Source organism: Thalassophryne amazonica, chromosome 19, assembly GCF_902500255.1.
Source record: "Thalassophryne amazonica chromosome 19, fThaAma1.1, whole genome shotgun sequence".
Classification (NCBI taxonomy): Eukaryota; Metazoa; Chordata; class Actinopteri; order Batrachoidiformes; family Batrachoididae; genus Thalassophryne; species Thalassophryne amazonica.
The window spans coordinates 64,528,694-64,550,008 of NC_047121.1; the positions used below are offsets into that span (position 1 = coordinate 64,528,694).

Below are 21,315 nucleotides of genomic sequence, written 5' to 3' on the forward strand. Positions count from 1 at the left end.
TTTCCCTTTTTCATACAATACGATCAAAGGACATAATAAGTGCCCGTAGTCTAAGAATCACCCAGATATAGTTGCCAAAGATACCATCATCTCATAATGAATTACTCAGAGATCATGTTTTGTGGCTAACAGATGCATTCCCTTTCCTGGATTTCTCTAATAAAGAAAAATACACATTTATTCTGCAGTCTGTGATTTCTCAACTGCATTGGTTAAATTTTTGGGTAACACTGAACCTGGCTGAGAGAAAAATCGACAAATGCTGGCACATCAAGTGCCTCCACCAACCACCAAGAAACTGTTGTGTGTATTTGAATATTTGCATTTATCATATTTGCAGATGCTAACATCAGTCTTGGGTTAACATCAGCAAATGAGCCACTTGCAGTGTTGGAATAACTGACACATAAGAAAAGGCAGCTTTTGGTTTTATTTATCGTTTTTACATTGAACATAAAGAAAAACTGTAGCTGTGAGTGAAGGTAAACTAATATTGTTACATCTTCACCATATTTAAAATTCACTGTGTTGGATGTAGAAACAAAGCTTTAGTGCCCCCTAGTGGCAGAAACACAAAACACAGCGGCAGACTGCAGATTCTGACCATTTTTGAAGTGATGAGTAAAAGCTACAGGTTGCATCATTTTTAACCAGGATTGTCTCATTAAACAAATATATGTTTTCCCCCATTACAACACTATGAAAGATACGATAATCACATTTAAACTGACACATAATGGCTTCAAATGCCACATATAAAAGTCCCCAAAGACATTGCGTATTGGTTGCATAAGAGTTTTAATAACTCGCTAAGGCCTTAAAACGGTAACATTTTACTTATTTAAAATACCGTCAGTGTCCTATTTTTGGATCTGACATCTTAAAGGCCAATGCTGTGATTAAACACAATTAACTAATGAACAAGAAACAAAATATGAAGCGGAAAAGACAGTTTAGAAAATACCAAAGACAGATACTATGGTTATAAAAACCTTTAACATTACTGCAACACCAGCCATTATAAATGGCTTAAAGACCATGTTTTCTGCAGTTTAACAAACTCTTCAAGTGTTGATACATATCACAAACTATACTTCTAAGTCACATAAGCAAATACAAAAAGTAATCAGTAGTTCTGTGTCTCATGCGTGGTCTTTATACAACAGTAAAATGTGAAAATTTAACACGAGCATTTCCACCAGGTAACTCTAAACGGATTGTAATAGCAAAATATCTACGATAAATACAAAAAATATTTGAGGCTATACTGTATTTGGCATCCTAGCCTTAGAATTAGACAAAGAGAAGAATTCAAAATAAAGCAAAGACCCAAAAACAAACAAACAAAAAAAAGGTTTTCACATTGCAAGATATCAACAAATAAAAACAAAATCCCATTTTTTCCCCTCAGCGTTTGAGACGAGGACTCCTGAACTTTGGTTCTTGAAGTAAAAGATACTCTGACTGCATAAGGCACTTTTACTCTACTCAGATAAATCAAATCTGGCGGGAAAACCTGAAACTTAAGTCATTCATGCAACCAAAACACGGACTTAAAATTCACATTGCAGCGTAACACTTTTACCAGATTGTCTCTCGCTGGTGCTGAAGTTTGACGCTTCATGTTGAGTCCAGCCAACATTTCAGTCTCTCAACAACAAAAATAAAAACCTGGCATCGCCGCATCCAGGAGTTTATATGAGAACGTGCGCGATGTAACGGTGTTACTTATGCAATACTCTGTTCGACATGTAACTGGAGCGAGCATAATGCTGCGCTAAACCTGTCTGAACCTGGTAGCAGATTTGCAGCTTGTATGTTGTGTTTATGATCAGGTAGGTCTCAGACACCTGCCCCTGCAGACCTGCCCCCGTGGCTCATGCGTTCAGAGCACTGGTTTCCATTATCATCACATTCGGGTTCTCGTCGTGCCAAACGGTTTACCGCCGCCCAGAGTCGCTCGTTCTCCTTCCTCTGCTCACTGATCTGGAGACAAGCAGAACACAAACCTGGTGTTACTCATTCACACAGACTAATGTCAACTCTGAGCACGCGGGGGGTGGGGGGTGGGTGGATTACCTGCTTCTCCAGCATCTGGATCCTGATCTCTTGACGAGCTACCATCTCTCGAAGCTGCAAAATAAGCTTTGTCAGACTGTGCGACATTACAATGCATTTGTGCCTGATGCGCCAGTTACCTGCTCCACCTCGTTACTCGCTGAGCAGCATGACCCTGAGTCCCCTCTTCTGCAGACTTCAGGCGTCTCCAGTCCGTTCAATTTGTCAGAACTCATTCTTGTAGTCTGCGGAATTGTGAAGCGCAGATGCAGCATACGCATTTCAAAATGCAGTGTTACGCTGAGCGAAATTATTTACACCTGACAGTTCATGTCAAGCAAGATCAGTGCAAACAAGGATAGTGGCATTACCGACAGGTCTTTCTTACTGCCCACTGCTGCTGCAGCAGCTTTCAGATCTCGCAGATCTTCATAAGGGAGGGTGGTGCTCTTGGTGTAAGAGTTGGGCGGGTCAGGTGTGAATGGTTGGGAATTTTCTGGCATCGGGATGAACTCTGCATCCTCAAGCTCCTAGTAGACAAGTATCAATAAGACGTATTTCAGTCCCGGGCATGCTTTGGTCTAGTGCACTGAGACACCTGTGTAACAATGATCTAGAACCCTGAAAGGTCTTAAATACAGGAATGGATGTAGATTAACAAATTAAATGAAGATGGCTACATAAAACATGAAATATCTTGGCTTCATACTGTCTGCAATGAAATAATTTGTTTGCATTTTCCATATTGTCTCAACTTTTCTGTAATTTGGGGTTGTACTACCACCTTCCCCTTTAATATTATTCATTAATAATAAAGTGACTATTTTTGTGTTGTTGAGACAAGTGGAAAAAGAAGAGTTCAGTTTTAACAACTATACCGCAGCCGCTGTGGCAGATGCCACTCTTCCACCTTTTTCTCTCAGTTTCTGAAGCAAACCTTTAATGTTTTCATTACAAACCTTTCGAAGCCAAGAGGGCAAGAGCTGTCACCAGTCTGGTTTGCCATGGACATCATCGGTGTTTTCATGAGGCACTCTTCAGTATCAACTTCCAGAGTACCTCCAAGGCCCCTGTCACGACATTCGGTCTCTGAACCGGGTTCCATTTCCATATCTACTGTGGATGTAGATGCTTCCTGACCCAATCCTGGATTTGTAGACCAATATTAAACACAACAAATGTAGACTTGGTCATTCAGAAAAACCAACAAGTACTTGAACCAGGTCCAAAGAAAAGCATTTACCTATAGACACTCCACTGCTGTTAGAGCGAATTGTCTTGGAGTTGAGCACTTTCTCTGAAAAGAAAAAGGAAATCGGAATTTTAATTTCGACTTCTGGTATAACATTATACTACAGAAATGTCAGGTGGCCATGTCTGACCCATTATAATAATGGTGTGCCATCCACGACAGGAGAGGTCCGGCACATGGTGGAGCGAGCCAAAGATGGGCCTTGGCATGGCAGGACAAACCTCAGAGCCAAACCCCTTGTCGGCAGGCATTCCAAGTCGGCCATTTCCTGCATTTCCCATGCGAAGATGTGATTGTCTGCCAGAATCAAAGAGAGGAAAATTTTATGACTCTGAAGACAAAATCCTGTTAGACAAGTTGGTGTCATCTACTGTATTTTGCAGAGTATAAGTCACGCCTTTCTCTGTATGTGGAACTTGCTTTGTAACACAGTGTTCCCTGGGGGCGAATTTAAGCACAGACAGGAGCTCAGTGTAGCACAAGTGCACACCACATCCTGTGCTGTTACATAAGGACTTTTAAATTACAAAAATAAGCAAGATGGACAAGTAGACATGCGCTGGACAACATATTGGATGTTATCTGATGCAGTCTGGAAAACAGAAATCATCAGATGGATACAGACTGATGGCCCACAGCAACACGGAAAAGTGAACAGTGGATTCAAGCAGGAAGCCCTCAGCTTGTGGTGTGTAACATAAGGAATGTTAAATTCCAAACATAAGAAAGATGGACAAATATTGGATGTTATTTGGTACAGTTTGGACAAATGAAATTGTCTGATGAACACAGACTGCTGGCTCACATCGTTGGAAACACTACAAAGAAAACGTGAGTCCATTAGATTGTTTTTTTTTTCCTTCCCACTGTAGCCAAGTGCTTGCTCACAGGGGGTCGTTTTGACCGTTGGGGTTTTACATAATTATTGTATGGCCTTGCCTTACAATATAAAGCGCCTTGGGGCAACTGTTTGTTGTGATTTGGCGCTATATAAAAAAAATTGATTGATTGATTGATTAATAATTCCATGAATTTTACATTATAATCTGGAAAAAACAAAACAAATGACTATTGATGCATGACAGTGTTTGCACCTTCAGTTGCTGCAATGGTAAAACCGTCTCCACAAGACACTTTGTTCACAATCTTTCCTCCAAAGGGACCAACAAGGACTTGGACTCCTTGGTGTTTCTTGAAGTCCTTTACACCCAGCTGTCCAAACTTGTTGCAACCAAAGGTGATCAATCGTCCGCGTCCTGAAAAGTAAAAAATATCAGGAAATGAAATTTTGTTAATTTAAACTTCTCTGTTTGAGAAAAATATCAGCTGTTTCGCTGTACCATCAATAGCAGCAGTGTGGGTCTTCCCTGGAGCTATGACCTGAATCTTGAACCGTGACAGCTGCTTAACCAAGGTGAGTGTGGTGGTGTACGGGATCCCCTGGTAGGTCTGGTGTGATGTAGAGTGAGAAAAAAAGAACTTAAAGTGTATTTGTATTTTACATTGAATAGCAGAAGTTCAAGTGTAGCACTGTACCTCTCCAGGGTGGTTTTTGATACCAGAAATACTCTGGTTCAAACCCAACTTGTTGAATTCATTGTTTCCACATGCCAGGACTTTGCCTGTTTCTGTCAAAAAGAAGGTGCCATCGCTGCCACATGATACAGAAGAGATGGTGGCACCTTTGGGGATGTCAACCTGGTAAAACCAGAAAGATGTTGTACAAGGATGTCTACAAATGCAATTGTTTTGTTGTTGTTGTTGATCTGCTATTTGATTTGCTTCAGCAACACTGTACATCTTACGGAATCCTGTAATGCAAAATCATCTACAAATATAGAAAATAAACTCTTACTTGCATTGGTGTAGAAAAGTCATCTTCACATTCCAACCCAAGACGCCCTGAAGCAAGTTGGCAATGAGTCAAACATAAACCTGAACAGCAACTTTGACTGACAGTACTCATGATGACTCCATGTTGAGGCAAAACAGAACCTGACACAAACGTTGCTACAGTACATACAGCAAACCTATATACCGTATTCTCCACAGCCCCAGGAGTAGATCTCCCCACTCTGAGTCAAAACCACCACATGATTGTCGCCACATGAAACGTGGTAGATGGGTCGTTCCTCAAAAAACTCCAGGGGCACTGGCTCCAAAACCTCCATACCCTTCGCTCGCTCAATCCCAATACAGCCGTAATAATCAGACCCAAACATGTACATCTGGCCCTCATCTGCAAAAGCAGCAGCACCAGAAGGTTCATTAGAACCTGTGGCTTTCTGCATTTAATTTATTTGCCTCAGAATGTTTATTTACTCACCAGTTATGCAGGCGGTAAAGTCCGCCCCACATGCCACCTGACGGATGGCCTTTCCTTGGAGCGTCTCAACCTTCTTCGGTTGTCTGTATGATGCCTGGTCCCCGTGTCCCAGCTGGCCCACCATCTTGGCCCCGCCTTGTACATTCTAGACAGAGTGTTGAGAAAAATTCTTTGTGGTGGAACATGAAAGCTATAGGATCAAGCATATCTGGTGGAATTACAGATGTTCCAATCACGTTTTTCTGCCAAATCTCAAATTTCGCCCTTTATTACTGACCACCTGCCAAAAGAGTTTTTAGTTAGATTTCAATCTAACTGTGGAAGTGGTTTTCATTCTCAACTGGACCAGAAAATCCACCCAGTCATGAGGTACTTGTCTCAAAGCCGAGATGTCAGTGTCAGCAGACTTAGTATGGTGGGACAGACATCCCTGTAGGACCTCCTAAAGTGTATCCGACCAGATGGGACATGTAATCCCTCACAGCTTGTTGTCTGGGTCTCTTCCCAGTTGGTTATGCTACAAAAACCTCTAAAGGGAGCAATCCAGAGGACATCAGAATCTGACACACTGGGTACCACTAAGGTTCCTCAGCCTGATACAAAACACTTTAATATAATTAGATTTTCACAGGTTTAATTTGGAGAGTTTTTATATGCAGAAGTCATAACTGCAGAAACAAGGTCGTGCAAGTGTTCTCAACCTATGAACTGCAGAGGCATCGCACCTGTGAAATACATCAAAAATAAGGCCAAAATCTGCTTGCATCACTCTGCTGCCCATTTTGTAAACTGACCATTGTTTTAATGAGTGCAAAAACCTATTTATGACACCTCTCAAGTAATCAAGACTAAATTAATAAAATGTTGGACATATACCAGATTTCATAAAATACCCACAGCCTCCATGGCAGTGAAATGCATGGGTGGCATATAAAATTATGGAATCACTGGCCTCGGACGATGTTCATTCAGTTGTTTGGCAACTTTTGGCTTTAAGAAACACTATAAGAAATCAGGAAAAAAAAATTGTGGTAGTCAGTAACAGTTACTTTTTTAGACCAAGCAGAGGGAAAAAAATATGGAATCACTCAATTCTGAGGGAAAAAAATTCTGGAATCATGAAAAACAAAAGAACGCTCCAACACATCACTAGTATTTTGTTGCACCACCTCTGGCTTTATAACAGCTTGCAGTCTCTGAGGCATGGACTTAATGAGTGACAAACAGTACTCTGATCAATCTGGCTCCAACTTTCTCTGACTGCTGTTGTCAGATCAGCTTTGCAGGTTGAAGCCTTGTCATGGACCATTTTCTTCAACTTCCACCAAAGATTTTCAACTGGATTAAGATCCGGACTATTTGCAGGCCATGACACTGACCCTATGTGTCTTTTGCAAGGAATGTTTTCACAGCTTTTGCTCTATGGCAAGATGCATTATCATCTTGAAAAATGATTTCATCATCCCCAAACATCCTTCAATTGATGGGATAAGAAAAGTGTCCAAAATATCAATGTAAAACTTGTACATTTATTGATGATGTAATGACAGCCATCTCCCCAGTGCCTTTACCTGACATGCAGCCCCATATCATCATTGACTGTGGAAATTTACATGTTCTCTTCGGGCAGTCATCTTATAATCTCATTGGAACGGCACCAAGCAAAAGTTCCAGCATCATCATGGAGAAGAAATGCGTCTCACTAATTTAGAAGATCTTCACTTAGCCTGGAAAAAGAGTCTGTTGCTCTATAAAAAAGCCCTCCATAAAGCTAGGACATCTTACTACTCATCACTAATTGAAGAAAATAAGAACAACCCCAGGTTTCTTTCAGCACTGTAGCCAGGCTGACAAGAGTCAGAGCTCTATTGAGCCGAGTATGCCTTTAACTTTAACTAGTAATGACTTCATGACTTTCTTTGCTAATAAAATTTAAACTATTAGAGAAAAAATTACTCATACCATCCCAAAGACGTATCGTTATCTTTGGCTGCTTTCAGTGATGCCGGTATTTGGTTAGACTCTTTCTCTCCGATTGTTCTGTCTGAGTTATTTTCATTAGTTACTTCCTCCAAACCATCAACATGTCTATTAGACCCCATTCCTACCAGGCTGCTCAAGGAAGCCCTACCATTAATTAATGCTTCGATCTTAAATATGATCAATCTATCTTTATTAGTTGGCTATGTACCACAGCTTTTAAGGTGGCAGTATTAAACATTACTTAAAAAGCCATCACTTGACCCAGCTATCTTAGCTAATTATAGGCCAATCTCCAACCTTCCTTTTCTCCTCAAAATTCTTGAAAGGGTAGTTGTAAAACAGCTAACTGATCATCTGCAGAGGAATGGTCTATTTGAAGAGTTCAGTCAGGTTTTAGAATTCATCAGAGTACAGAAACAGCATTAGTGAAGGTTACAAATGATCTCTTATGGCCTCAGACAGTGGACCTCATCTCTGTGCTTGTTCTGTTAGACCTCAGTGCTGCTTTTGATACTGTTGACCATAAAATTTTATTAGAGATTAGAGCATGCCATAGGTATTAAAGGCACTGCGCTGCAGTGGTTTGAATCATATTTATCTAATGATTACAATTTGTTCATGTAAATGGGGACTCTTCTTCACAGACTAAGGTTAATTATGGAGTTCCACAAGGTTCTGTGCTAGGACCAATTTTATTCACTTTATAGCATGTTTCCCTTACGCAGTATTATTAGACGGCATTGCTTAAATTTTCACTGTTACGCAGATGATACCCAGCTTTATCTATCCATGAAGTCAGAGGACACACACCAATTAGCTAAACTGCAGGATTGTCCTTACAGACATAAAGACATGGATGACCTCTAATTTCCTGCTTTTAAACTCAGATAAAACTGAAGTTATTGTACTTGGCCCCACAAATCTAGAAACATGGTGTCTAACCAGATCCTTACTCTGGATGGCATTACCCTGACCTCTAGTATACTGTGAGAAATCTTGGAGTCAATTTTTATCAGGATATGTCATTCAATGCGCATATTAAACAAATATGTAGGACTGCTTTTTTGCATTTGCACAATATCTCTAAAATTAGAAAGGTCTTGTCTCAGAGTGATGCTGAAAAACTATTCATGCATTTATTTCCTCTAGGCTGGACTATTGTAATTCATTATTATCAGGTTGTCCTAAAAGTTCCCTGAAAAGCCTTCAGTTAATTCAAAATGCTGCAGCTAGAGTACTGACAGGGACTAGAAGGAGAGAGCATATCTCAACCCATATTGGCCTCTCTTCATTGGCTTGCTGTTAATTCTAGAATCACCCCAATAGAGCGCTTCGCTCTCAGACTGCAAGGCTTACTTGTAGTTCCTAGGGTTTGTAAGAGTAGAATGGGAGGCAGAGCCTTCAGCTTTCAGGCTCCTCTCCTCTGGAACCAGCTCCCAATTCAGATCAGGAGACAGACACCCTCTCTACTTTTAAGATTAGGCTTAAAACTTTCCTTTTTGCTAAAGCTTATACGTAGTTAGGGCTGGATCAGGTGACCCTGAACCATCCCTTAGTTATGCTGCTATAGACTTAGACTGCTGGGGGGTTCCCATGATGCACTGAGTGTTTCTTTCCCTCTTTTTGCTCTGTATGCACCACTCTGCATTAATCATTAGTGATTAATCTCTGCTCCCCTCCACAGCATGTCCTCTTCCTGGTTCTCGCCCTCAGCCCCAACCAGTCCCAGCAGAAAGAGCTGCCCCTCCTGAGCCTGGTTCTGCTGGAGGTTTTCTTCTCCTGTTAAAAGGGAGTTTTTCCTTCCCACTGTTGCAAGTGCTTGCTCACAGGGGGTCGTTTTGACCGTTGGGGTTTTTCCGTAATTATTGTATGGCCTTGCCTTACAATATAAAGCGCCTTGGAGCAACTGTTTGTTGTGATTTGGCGCTATATAAATAAAATTGATTTGATTTGATCATCACCTTGTCCAATGCAGATTCGAGATTCATCACTGAATATGACTTTCATCCAGTCATCCACAGTCCACGATTGCTTTTCCTTAGCCCATTGTAACCTTGTTTTTTTCTGTTTAGCTGTTAATGATGGCTTTCGTTTAGCTTTTCTGTATGTAAATCCCATTTCCTTTAGGTGGTTTCTTACAGTTCGGTCACAGACGTTGACTCCAGTTTCCTCCCATTCGTTCCTCATTTGTTTTGTTGTGCATTTTTTATTTTTGAGACATATTGCTTTAAGTTTTTTGTCTTGATGCTTTGATGTCTTCCTTGGTCTACCAGTATGTTTGCCTTTACAACCTTCCCATGTTGTTTGTATTTGGTCCAGAGTTTACGACCAGCTGACTGTGAACAACCAACATCTTTTGCAACATTGTGTGATGATTTACCCTCTTTTAACAGTTTGATAATGCTCTCCTTTGTTTCAATTGACATCTCTCGTGTTCGAGCATGATTCATGTCAGTCGCCTTGGTGCAACAGCTCTCCAAGGTGTGATCACTCCTTTTTAGATGCAGACTAACGAGCAGATCTGATTTGATGCAGGTGTTAGTTTTGGGGATGAAAATTTACAGGGTGATTCCATATTTATTCCTCAGAACTGAGTGAGTCCATATTTTTTTTCCTTCTGCTTGTCTAAAAAAGTAATTGTACTGACTGCCACAATTTTTTTTCTTGATGTCTTATAGTGTTTCTTAAAGCCAGAAAGTTGCCATTTGAAATGACTTTAGTTTTGTGTCATGTGTATGATCTTCTTTTTTTCTACAAAATTAAACAACTGAATGAACATCCTCCGAGGCCGGTGATTCCATAATTTTTGCCAGGGGTTGTATATGTCATATTTAAAATAATTTTTGTTGAGGTGTATAAGATGTTTTGGTTTTCTTTTTGTGATATACAGTAGCTCTGCAGGAACACCCCCAATTTTGTTGTCCCCATCCCCCTGTACAATGACAACAAAGACTATTCTGTTCTATTCTATCCATTTTTGAACTTGACCGACGTCTTGACCTGATACTCCTTTTCTGTAAGTTTGATGATCACAGGTCTCTCCATTCTAGAGCAATCATGCTAACAAGCCAATTATTGTTGATGCCACCCAGTGCTCCCCCACTGGGGTTCACAGACAACACAAAAATCATTACCACATTCAGGTATGACACTGTAGCTGTCACTGTTACATCCCTAATGTGGATGTTGGATTAACACTTACAGCCCACGTGTACAGCTCTTTTTCCACAGACACCACTGCAAAGTGACTCTCTCCTGCACACACATGTTGCGCACTTGCTGCCCCTTTAAAACGTGTCCATCTTCTGGGGGGTAAACTTTCCCCCACCCCAGAAGTACACTTCCCTCGAGCGTGTGGTCACGACGGCTACTGGGGTCTCAGTCACCATCGTTAGCCTACAGCAGAGGCAGGACAACACATCAACTTAAAACTTAACAGATGCAGGCTTACAAAAGTCCAGCTATGACCAGAGAGTTGAACTTACTTTGGTTTCTCTTCATTGCCAAATTCAGCAGCGCAACTTGTTCCTCAAGCTCCCTAAGAGAAAGGTTTCAGTAAGTTGTTATGTTTATCTGGACTATACTCCATCCAACACTATCCAGAAGTGATTCTTACTGAAGAAAGAGTTTTTCTTAAGCCAACTTACTGTCTGCAGCAGGAGATGAACGGCTGGTTGAGAATTTGCTCAGCTGTGGGCCTTTTTGCAGGATCCTGGAACACAAACATATTACAAGAACTTTACAACGACATCATGGAAGCAAGATTTTTAGTGTGCAGGTTGTTTCTCACACTCACTTGATCGAGACATTCGTACACAAGCTTGATCAATGCGGGTGAATAAACGTTAGAGTTCACTTCCATAGTCCAGTTGCCCTGGACGATTTTCACACAGAGGTTCAGAGGGTTCTGTGCAGACAGAAATAATGCAATCAGCTTTTGGAATTATGCAAGTAGTTTTTGGTGATCCCATATGGCCACAGATAAGAACTTGTGGAACAGCGTTGGGTTCAAGATAAAAGAATTAGACTCATGGCTGTTTCAGTTCCTAGATAAACTGTTCTCGGAATTCCTTAGTCCTCACTGTCATTGACTTTATGATAGATCCTTTTGATTTTAGCAAGTCTATGTTGCTGAATCCATGATATTTGTTATTTTTATTGCCAGTAACGGGTGGTGGTGATATAACATAAAATCTATCACTGCATTTTCCAGTTTTTGGATGGTGACAGCATTATATCACGGTATTGAAGCACTTATCTATTTGACCAAGAGTTTAAATCTGAACTACTTTCATTTTCAAATCTATTTCAGATATAAAATCTGGATTAAAAATGTCATGGATTAAAAACATTTTTTTCTCTCTCTCTGTTTGAGGTGGCAGCTCCATCCAGAAGTGGGAGTGGGTGTCTTCTTCTGCAGGCCTTTCATCCTGGACACTAGCATGTACTCCAAAATTTTCCTCAATATTCGTTTTGTCAACTGTGTCAGTAGCATGGCCCAAGCCGAAGGTCACCCCTTTGAGTCTGGTCTGCTTGTGGTTCTTCCTCAAATCATCAGAGGCAGTTCTTCCTCACCACTGTCGCCTGTGTGTTTGCTCTAGAGGCTGTAAGATAGACCTTACTTGTGTGAAGCACCTTGAGGCAGCTTGTTGTGATTTGACGCTATATAAATGAAATAAGTTGAACTGAATGAATAATAAATTTCTGTGGCTTGCACACGGCGCAAAAGTCCACTGTCTCACACAACACATCACAGTTTTCCATGACTTATTTCTTCATGTGAAATGACTTTATAGCACGTTACGCTATAAGGAAAGTATTTCACAGTTGTACTGACTCATGTGGAGCTCAGCAAACAGGAGGAAAAAAAAAAAAACAGCTGTGCTGATCAGAGCTGCAGTACTGAGATGGACTACTGATTTCCAAATTAATGGATATTTGGTGTTATTTTTCATTGGTTTCATGAAAAAAATGCTTCTTGCCTGGCCTGAATTCTCAAGGTGATGACGGAACTGTGAAATTTGTATCAAGGTGCACTGTAGACATTAGCGAACCCCCCCCACACCTCCTACTGCCAGCTCAGCTGTTTATGGAAATTATGGCCGTTTGACCAAACAACATTTGTCATTATAAAACCTACCGTGGCATCAAATGTTCTTGTAAGAAGTTAATACTTCTGAAGTACGCAGCCCATAGCCCAGAGGTCCGATTTGAAGTTGTACTTCGCCCCCCTGGCACAATTCAGGTGACATGTAATATGGAGTTCCAACACACTGCAGTTGGCAAGTGGGAAACAGCAAAAAACCAAAATAGATCAAGTCAACAATGCAGCATATCTCAAGCTGATGATGACATAAACCCCTTCAGCTACAGTACTTTAAAAATTCCGGAGTGTTTGCAGAGTAAACCCAGACCGCAAAACAAAGCATGTATATGATTCTCATCAGACAGAATCATTAACAGTAACATCAGAATATTGTGCACATTTCTGTGACTGTGGCTGGAGTTAACTCACCTACTTAGAACTCAAGTGAATACAGAATGAACAGATGTGTGTTACATTATGCCAGTGATTTTCAACCTTTTTTGAGCCGCGGCACCCTTTTATATTTACAAAATCCTGCGGCACACCACCAACCAAAATAATATTATAATGCTATTACCTCTGGTTTTGCGCAAAACCCAATTATCGCAATAGAAATTCGATACAGAAAACACCGCATTTCGAAAAATCCTCAAGCATTTTGCACTCTGATCTCAAGTAGGGCTGTCACGATTAGGAATTTCTGGAGACGATTAATTGTCAGACAAATAATTGCGATTGACAATATATTGTCTATTTTTTTTTCTTTTTTCCCCTTCTTTATATTCTACTATTGTAGTATAATTACACAACTCTGGAAGAACGTTTGGCTTCTGTGAGTGGAGAAACTGGGAATGGTGCAACATTTTATTTTTATCTTCATTTTGCATACAGTCCCAACTTTTTCTGATTTGTGGTTGTTTCTGTTGCATTTCTGAAATTGTTTCTCCTCATCAGTCACGTTTTGTGCTTAAACACTGCATTAAGCTCAAGATTGAACAAATAAATACCTTTGGAAAATAACAGCTGTTAAAGTTCAGAGTTCTCACCTGCTTTTTGTGATCTGTGCGTCTGAACTGTTTTTTTTTTTGTGGCTCAGTTCATTCATATATTCTCATTTTTAAAGATATTTGACCATTTATTTCATCTCATGATCTCATAAATTCAGCATACGACGCGCACATGGTGTGAACAGGACGGTAACGGCAGAATCACACCTTTAGAGAATGTTCAGAGAGAAGTAAAGGCAGCTTCATGTTTCCAGTTTGTTAACGTTCACTCGGGTTTACAATCCTCTCTCTGCTCCGTGCTCGCTGCGCACTGAACTTGTCGCGCCTGCGTTCAGGAATCTCCCTCACCCACCCCCTCCCCTCCCTCACCCACCCCCTCCCTCGCAGTCTGCAGCCTGTTAACTCCGCGCGCGCGCACACACACAGGCACAGACACACACACCGACAGCTCCGCATTTTAGACGGCTTTTGAAGGAGACGGCACTGTTTTAATCGGCCGTCAGCCTCCTTGTTATTGTCCCGCCTTAAGACGAGAGCGAGGCTGCAGCACGTTTGACATCAGATTCTGAGTCGTTTTATGCTTTGTGGATAAAATAAATAATTCACAGTAATCGCGAATATGAAAAATACCCACGGCACCCTAGGGTGCCGCGGCACCCCGGTTGAGAATCACTGCATTATGCTATAATGACTGTAGTGTGTGTATGTATGCAGCAACAAACACAGAGTCCCACTTCTTTCCACACTTTGTGTCCTTCCATCCTTGGTTTTTTCCTTCCTACCTGTCCGCAATGTCCAAATCCGTAGAAAACATTAACTCCTAATGTTAACTAGATCAAAGTGTTGATCAGTCAAAATGAAAGTCACTGAAAAAAATTAAAGATGACTTTCATGCAACTCACTTCCATCTTTGATGCTGTTGATGGCTTTAATTATAGATTATCTGTATATATGCACATCAGAGGTGGTGACCAAGTGGTTAGTGCACTTGGTTTCAGTGCAGAAGGTTCCAGGTTCAAATCCCACCCCTGCCACATTTCTCTATGTAATGTGGAGTTGCGTCAGGAAGGGCATCCAGTGTAAAACTTGTGCCAAATCAACAAATCAGCATGTGTGTCCTCCTATGACTGGCCCGGTGCCTTGAAACAGTAACTGCCCACAACGCACATATACACACACACCCCACCCACAGGGCGGGCTTTAGTTAAAAGGACAAGATTTTTTTTTAAACAGAAAAACATCTCTATCATTATCACCTCTTAGTGCCTCAAAAGTTATAAAAAAAGAAAAAAGTTACTAGCCATTCTATCTAAAGATGGTCACAACAAAGAAGAAGAAATATAATCACTTCTTACAGTCTCTGCCATTGAAAACTCAGAGTCGAGCTTCTTTGCAAGGCCGTAGTCGCCCAGTTTGATGAGGTCGCTCTTAGTCAGGAAGATGTTCAATGTTTTGATATCTCTGCAACAGATACCAAGAAGCAGAGAATAGATAATTCACATTATAACATTTAGGTTTTCTGGAAAAAAACAAAAAACATAATATATATGCAATATATATATATATGTTATAGACGTAGACTGCTGGGGGTTCCCATGATGCACTGTTTCTTTCTCTTTTGGCTCTGTATGCACCACTCTGCATTTAATCATTAGTGATCGATCTCTGCTCCCCTCCACAGCATGTCTTTTTCCTGGTTCTCTCCCTCAGCCCCAACCAGTCCCAGCAGAAGACTGCCCCTCCCTGAGCCTGGTTCTGCTGGAGGTTTCTTCCTGTTAAAAGGGAGTTTTTCCTTCCCACTGTAGCCAAGTGCTTGCTCACAGGGGGTCGTTTTGACCGTTGGGGTTTTACATAATTATTGTATGGCCTTGCCTTACAATATAAAGCGCCTTGGGGCAACTGTTTGTTGTGATTTGGCGCTATATAAAAAAAAAATTGATTGATTGATAATGGAATCAGAATTTACCAGCTGCAGAAACTACAAGTAGTAGGGTGAAGGACTCAGGTGGTTACAGCTCTGACCTTCTGCTCAAAATGTAGATGCTCCAGTGAAGTTCTGCTGACCCACCAGCAAAAGCGACAACCTCACTGAAACTTGGAGAAACTTGGTACAGAATGTCACCTCTCTAAGTCCTCTGAGTTGTTTGACTTTAGGGGCTTTTCAATTGTAACTGTAGCCACCAGGGGGCTGAGCTGCTGAAAGCCTTCATGGATCATTATGAATCCCGCTACTGTAAACTACACCTTTCAAGATCGCACAGATTTGACACTGGGCTCAACAGTACAGGTTAGAAAGTATGGTCCTTTAAGTCTTTTGCTGTTCAGGACTTCTCTAATGCACCTTATTACCAGAAACACACTCGGGTCGCTGTATTGTTTGTCAAGTTTGCTTTTGTTGAAAAGCTGGCAGTTGCCACTCTTGGTTGTTTCAAAGCAGTTTGCATGAACATCCTGTGTCTTCTCCTTCCTGTTTAATGACTTCACTGTTTTGGAGACAAAAACCCTCCCACATTTTTTCAGCGCAATTTCTTTTCCACTGTACAATGAGGTGCTAGTTTCAGAAACATCACTGTAATGGCAAATAGTATTGGAGCATCGTTTATAAGCCGCATACTGAAGCCCTGGAAGGCATCTGCAGAGGCTAGAAACAATGCTAATCAAGAGTTCTGGCCGGACCCAGAGGTAGCCCATCATGACACCTTACCATATAAACTGAGGACAGTGCACCCCGGTCTAAAATACTCCCACATAGGACCAGGTTTAGAGCCACTACACTGATATTACCAAGATGAAGCAACATTACATTTAACCAGGACAACTGATCGTGTCTTGTTGCAGCAACAGTTAAAAAATACCTGTGTAAAATCCCAGCTTTGTGAATATGGGCCACTGCTGAAGCAATTTGGTACAGGTACCATATGACCACCTACAGAACACAAATATCAAAGCACAGCTATATTGGAGTATAATCAGTTTTGTAAGAAATAATTGTGTAATGTCTCACTCATACCTCTTCACTGAAAAGCTTCCCCTTCTGCTGGTTGATTTTATCGTATAGATTTCCTCCTGCAAGGCAATGCAAGACATTTTGAACGGTGTCACAAACGAAGTTGCTCGTGCCGAAGTGGAATTACCAAATTTTCTTACCATTGCAATATTCCAACTCAATAAGAAGTGTATTTTTATCCATGAAGTGGTTGAAGTAGGCAATAATGTTGTTGTGCTCCAGAATGGAGAGGATTTTTATTTCGTTCATGACATCCCTTCGCTCCTTTTCCGAAAGCGAGTTCAAGTCCACTTCCTTCCACACCACCAGAGAGTTGTCCTAAGGGAGCCAGAGGCAACATCTCACCAAAGCATCCCAGAAAGCAGGGGGAGGGGGTCCAAAACTAAGGGCTCAATTTGTCCCTGTAACTAAATTCGCCAAATGTTAACAGCAGGGTGGCAAATGATGACTAAATGATTCACAGATCACAGGTTGTGTTTATTACAGTGACTGAAAATAGTGGGGAAAAATCTAACCAATTTTCATGTCCTTAAATTGACATGACATCCAGTATTTCATTGCATTGTGTAGGAATAAATGAAGAATATTTGCACAATTACTCAGGCTGTGCACATCTCCCTTACAAAACGATATGATACCGATCTAGATGCATGGGTTATGATACGATTCAGGGTCAATAATCTGAACAATTCCATGCCGTGTGATCCGATTCCGCATAAACATATGAAATTATTTGTTTAATATTGAGATTTATTTTCCATGATGAATAGGGCACCGCAGTCCCATTTGAACCCTGCGTGATATCACGGTACTGTTTTGTTTTTGGCTGCAATCACCAAAGCAGTCGCGAAAATATATTTGCGCTTCCCATTGGAGAAGGGAAGATGAAGCGAGTGGGAGACGTCACGCCAGTAAGTGCCTACACAGCTAACCAGAGTAGCTCCGTTCTCTCGCCTGCAAAACCATCTCGACACGTTTGAGCTCCGAGTCATAAACAAACCGCAACACATGTCCACTTTCCCACCGCATCGTTACTTTTTCTTTGCATTTTCACTTTGTTTGCGTGTGCCCAAAAACCCACTGAAAATGCCATGGTTTTTTCCCCCGGAAGTAGAGAAATTACGTCATAAGCGTCATATTTTACCCCTTTATCGTCAGCCCTCAAATGAGACTGCGCTGCCCAATTAGAATTAGCCAAAAGTGGTAACATGTACCATCAACATATGTATTTTATAAAACTTAACAGGGCTCATCTTCAAGTTTTTACTACTATGTAACGTTGCACTGCCTCTGTTCACCATTTTTTGCTTCACTATCACCAGTACAGAAGCCCAGAAGATGAAGTCAACTGTTGTTCACATAGCAGATTGTTCCCGTTCTGAGCGGCATGACAGTCTTAAACTGTGAACTAAACAGTTACAATTATCAGTTATTACAATTATAATGACCTATAATTGAACTTTTGCTTTGTTCTTGTTTTGCATATGATAATTCTTTGTTGTACTTGGGTCACCCCTCTGAGTCTGGTCTGCTTGAGGTCTCTTCCCATAAAAAAGGCCACAGAGTTTTCCCTTACCACTGTTGGCTATGTGCTTGCTCAAGGGTTTGGTAAAGTTAGTTCTTACCCTTGTCGCCTTAGGGCAACTTATATTGTGATTTAGCACTATATAAATAAATTGAACTGAATTGTTATACTGCCTACCACATTTGGGCACGTTGAGTTTGTTTTTAATTCACACGTTAATGTCCCTGTGACCAGTCTTGCACCAACCTTTGAACTTTTACACGAGTTTGAAGACGTGGGAGTAGCAGCCAAACAAGGTTAACCAACTGATTTATAACGTTAAAAACAAGTCATCAACTGGTTCATAGTACATTTATATCAGTTCAGGGGTTTGTGTGTCGATAAAGTTGTGTCTACCATTTCGAAATCAATTTCCGATTTGTATCAGTGAATTTTTACAAGCTTAACCATTACAGTGTAAAAGCAAGACATTACATTTAGGGAATGTCTGATTTGCGGAAGTTCATGCTGGTTATATAGTCACAAACTGAGCTTTAAAAAGGAGTTTTACAGCGACGCGTTAGTGCACGCGCAGTTGCGCAGAGGACAGGAATGATATTCGACAGGAATGACATCTCACAAGAACACCGGTCAGGGCGCTGAGTAATACATCCAAATGTGAAACGGTCAGATATTTTGCCACCGTTACCCTGATATTATATGGTCTGAAATCTCACACAATTAACCAATCAGATTCATGGAAAAATGTAACTGGATTAAAATTACAATTCTATAAAAACACAAAAGAAGCAAATCAAAAGCTAGAATCACAAAATGTTGCAGATCTGCTTGACCTGCTGCCACTAAATTTCGAATGATTCTTTAATCAACTTTTTTCAGCTCTAGTTAACATAAGGACAGAAACCACAAAACAGAGTTTCTATCCCGTGATCTATCTGCTGACAGGATAACGAAGACACAATCTCCAGAGAGGCAACACAAATGCTGTATACAGACTTCCTTTTCTGCAGTATGGGTGCACCCAGTTGTAACAGCTTGAAGCAAAGCGTGAATGCATCATTCAGCTCTCACTAAAAATGTCTCACATGGCTAACAAGGGAAACAGACGAACAGAAAGACCTTGATAAATGTGGCGGGTGAAAACAATCGTAATTATAATAAACACGCCCATAAATATTCAGACTCCGCTTCAGACACACCCTCATTTTACGACATGGAAGCCAGGAAGACGGCAAAAAAAGAACTCCACCAATCACGACGCGTGCCAACAGAGCGTCAAAATCGTCGTATCAATTGTTTTGTAGTATAATCAAAAAAGTGTTACAGTGGTCCCTCATTTATCGCGGGAGTTACGTTCTAAAAATAGCCCGTAATACGTGAAACCGCGACATATTCAGCGTTTTTTTTCCAGTATCCCCGGGGTTCGGTGGCAGAGGAAATCGGGTGGTTCCGGTTCGACTCGGACAGACGTCTCCTATCGTCGAGCCTGCCCACACGACACCTTTGGAATTCGGTTACTGCTGTATTTGTAAATCTGTTGTGTTTGTTGTGTGAGTTCACAACAGTAAACTTTGTGATTTGACTTTCTCCATTGTCCGTTCATTTGCGCCCCCTGTTGTGGGTCCGTGTTCCTACACTTTCCCAACATACGGTTCAGCACAATGGACAGTTCCTGCAGAAGCGACAGCTAAAAGAAAGAGTCTTATAAATTCCTGCCACATACACACCACAACAACACAAACAGTGTTGCCACCATCATGTATATGGTGTGCATCAGTGACTTTCTTAAAAAAAAAAAAAAAGTACATTAAACTCACATATAATGGATTCAGGTGAATCAGCCAATTTTGTTCGTTACAATCGAAATCCGATATGTGTATAGATTAGCTACAGTCAGGAGATGCTGAACAAGCTACAGGGAATCCCCAGCACCAATTAGGCTTACATATTTCCTTGATTAAATGACTGACCTTAAATTCTGCCACATTTAATGGACAGGACAAAACTTCGTCTGGGAAAAAAAAAAAACACCTGCCTTATATACGCGCAAGGCATAAAGTGCATGAAAAAGATTACATCTGTTCAAGTCACTCTTTTTTCTAAGTCCGATGCAGAGTGACACCTTAAAATCCTAAAGCCCGATTTATGCTTTTGCAACTCCATAACTCCATGACCATGCAACGACATTGATGTGTGCGTGACCCTTTTAAAGTTCTCCGTCACTTTGGTGGGCGTCTTAATGCAATTTATCGCAGGAACAGTGGCTTTTTCTGGATCAATTTGTCCCTCAATGAGCTCCCCTTGTTTATACAATCATCAACCTCCAAACCAACATTATGGCACATACAATTTCTCTCCATGAATTGCAGGTCATTTAACAGTCTTTTTTTTTTTTTACTTTGTGTTGTAAAGTTGGTCATATTAGTGGACTTTTCTGCCAAACATATTTGATCCACGACTGAAATGTAATCAGTGGGCACACTGCAAAAACTTTTAAAATATGATGGGAGAGGAAGGAGTCAAAGCAAAAAAATGACAAATCACAGCCCTTGCAGTCTCAGTCATTTGGAATGGGCTATGGAGAGGGTTCGCAGCTCCGCTGAGGGTTGTCATCTAAAGTGGTTGTCTTTGGTTCAACACCCCAGGGAACCGTATGAAACTTAACACCATATTACAGTGCAGGCGGCAAGCACTCGCCGGCCTTGAATAAAGGGCTGCCTTGCTTAGCTGCCGTGTCTGAGCATGGTTTGAAAAAAATTAACTCCCGGCCTTTTAATTAAGGAAATACTACCCACATTCCTCAAATGGGCGAGTGTCAGTAGTGAACTTCATTTCGTAGCCCAGACTCCTCTGTCCAGTTGCGAGGGGTTTTTAATGGAAATACATTGCGATCAGACAGGACGTTTTGTCCAATGTGAGCGAAAATCGGTTATATAAAATCTGCTATATACAGTGTTTATTACATGGAAAACCATACAAAAACATTGAGACTTTTGCTTTTGTCCAGTGAGTGCGTATATCTGGTTTATACAATGACTATTTACTATTATTGTATATGTGACCGCTACCCC

At 41.0% G+C, this 21,315-nt stretch overlaps 1 pseudogene; it reads right to left on the minus strand.

The window, feature by feature from the left end:
* Window positions 1-411: 411 nt before the first annotated feature.
* On the minus strand, window positions 412-17,034 carry LOC117532074 (annotated as a pseudogene).
* Window positions 17,035-21,315: the final 4,281 nt, after the last annotated feature.